Source organism: Triticum dicoccoides, chromosome 4B (genome assembly GCF_002162155.2).
Source record: "Triticum dicoccoides isolate Atlit2015 ecotype Zavitan chromosome 4B, WEW_v2.0, whole genome shotgun sequence".
Classification (NCBI taxonomy): Eukaryota; Viridiplantae; Streptophyta; class Magnoliopsida; order Poales; family Poaceae; genus Triticum; species Triticum dicoccoides.
The window spans coordinates 218,692,402-218,695,137 of NC_041387.1; the positions used below are offsets into that span (position 1 = coordinate 218,692,402).

Sequence of the window (2,736 nt, forward strand, 5' to 3'; positions counted from 1 at the left end):
GTGCAGGTCACGTGACCTACAGCTCGGCCTTCGCTTTTTCAGATTTCCTCTACCCACATCTCTATGTGCCCGCAGCACTTTCATATGGAGAAAGATGGGCTTACCATGTTCCATCAATAGCACCTAACCTATGCCGATTTTGGCGGACCGTGCTCCACCCCGGTGAACTCATGCGGTTCCGACGTGCCCAGAGGCCAGAGGCGAATCCGTTCACGGTCCGTAGGACCAACACCATTCGAAGGTTGATGGCCCACCCCGCCTAGAATAGGAATCTTTGACTGGGCTTACACACATTCGCTCACTTACGCTGTCCCCCCTCAGCTCACCCTAGCCCCGGGTACGTCATCTCCAAGGCTTCACACAAAATCTTCACTGACAACATATGCATGCTTTTGTAGGGTCAGGCAGAACCGTTGTTGCCTGATGGGAACTTCCCCCATATTGCTATCAATGTCTTCATGTCGCACGACCTCTTAACATTACACCACTGAATCCCCAATCCTTTGCTTGCTGTGCAGTGACAGTACCAATATCCACTAATCGGTGTTTCCAGATACGGTTGCCAGTTGACATCTCTTCTAATTCGTCGATACGAGAAGCAAATTGTTGTGTGGAGGAATCAATATCTCGACATAAGCCAAGAGGCAAATCTTGTGCCACTCCACCAGGTCGTATGAAACTGGCATGCATCCTGGCTCCCGGGACTCTTTCATAGAATTCCAACAATTTCTCCCGCTCCTCAAAAGCCCAAAGGAACGGAGTTGATGCTCCCACACCCATAGCATGAGTAGTTGAAGCAAGTGAATGATTTGAAATTCGAGTTATTTCACAGAATAACACTCTTATATATTGAGCTCGTAATGGTACCTCACAATTCAAAAGTCTCTCTACGGCTGAAGAATGAGCGTGTTCTTGGGCCATCGTAGAAACATAGATAGGGTCAACGACGGAATGAACAACGAAACTTTACGACAGCTTTTTCGTACACGTTCACTTGCATCACATACACAAATGCTCTCTGAACCGTGCAATAAGGTCACCCATAACATGGCTCTCCCACTGGAGTTACCTTAGCCCCGGGCCATGCTATTCCATGATATTGGAAAAAGTTGACTAATTATTATCATCGTCTTGAAAGCTGGGCGCCTTTTGAATATGAGTGGGGCTCCTAGTCTAGGCGGCGCCTTCATGGAGCCAAACCGAAGGAAGAGCAAAAGGGCGAGGACACACCCGGCTTCGAATAGGAGGGGGGCTTAGCTCTGGATCCCGCCTCCTTGCAGAAATGAATGGATCAGAAAGGGGGCTGGGTTCTATTTCCGGGCCGGGCAGGAGGTGAAGGCCAGAAGAAGAAGAGAAGTGCGCCTTCCCGGTAAGGAAGAGGATAAAAAGGTGCTGTCATCTATCTCGACCTGTTTCCCGAGGCATTGGAAATGAAGACCGGCTCAGAGAATCACTGGCGTGCTTTCTCTCCCCCATCGTTTCGCCAACAAAGAAGTCATCCTTGACTTGACTATTGACCATTCCATCCCTACCGAGCCGCCTCTTCAAAGTATTTACCTCTGCCTTTCTTTTTTGAGAACATACCCTTCAAATCAAAAAGAAAAAAAGAAAGAAAAGTTCCTCGTCTGTGATTTAATGGGCCCTAAGGGAGTTTACTCGACCCATTCTCCAGTCTCCCGCACTGCTCAAGTGTGCGACTCCATATGAGGACTTCCTTCCCTTTTGCTCTGCCCACTCTCCATTCACACGGTTATCAAAGCGGAGGAAGGGCGGGCAGCAGGTACCACGAGCCCTCTGTCCCACACATCTATCAAGAGGCAAGTGTAGTTCACCGGTTCCACCGAATGCTCCTATCTCTCGGCAAAGATCGTGTGAGTGTGCAGTTATGCTTCGGATGCTTCGCCATGGAATAGATCGATTCAGTTCCCCTTCTTTTCTGGTGCACTCGCTTTGTATCTCTGACACACAAGGAAGGACGCGGTGGGAAGAAAGCTGCCCTAGCCTCTGTCCGGTCGATCATTCCGCTGGCATCTTGCATTCACGCCTCCGTTTGATTGCCGCTCGGGAATGTAGTTGTAGATACGTGAGTCTTAGTGGGTCGTTGGCTCCACCTCTTATCTCCTTCTACGACATGCTGTAGTCGTCGCCATATTCAATATGTCACTTAGTCATATCTGCCTCGCAGCGGGTCAGCACCTCCGAAAGAAAGGGAGGGAGGACTTCATTCAGTGACTCCGCGATCGCCCTCTAAACGATCAAAATAAGGTAACGCTTGAAGATAAGTTTTGTACTCGATTAATTTCTCAGTCCCTCTAGTCGGGTGGGCGCCGGCCGGCCGGATCCCCCTGAAAACTGTACGTGCGGGTCTCCCCGCATGCGGCTCACACCATTTGACGTGGCCCAGCCCAGCATTCATTCTAAAATCCTGTAGTGAAATTGAGACTGCTCGACCTCGGAAGCAAATTCGCGTGTAGGCAGCGCTGTCTTAATACCGTTGACTGTATCTATTCATTGATACATTGGCTCGCTCCCCCCCTCTTTTTTCCAGAATGAATGAGCCGCTCGGACCTTCCATTTCCGTCAAATGACCCGGCTTCCCCTGGCTCTTCCACCGTCCGGGCTCCCTTTCCTCCCTATGCTCCCCCGGCGCAGGCTCACCATGCTTTGCGCCTACGGCGTTTTCGCCAAACGGTCTTTGCCAGTAGTGCCATCCTCCCCGCAGGCTGTCTGTATGGG

At 50.6% G+C, this 2,736-nt stretch overlaps 1 pseudogene; it reads left to right on the forward strand.

The window, feature by feature from the left end:
* The first annotated feature begins 783 nt into the window (after positions 1-783).
* On the forward strand, positions 784-2,264 carry LOC119295826 (annotated as a pseudogene).
* Positions 2,265-2,736: the final 472 nt, after the last annotated feature.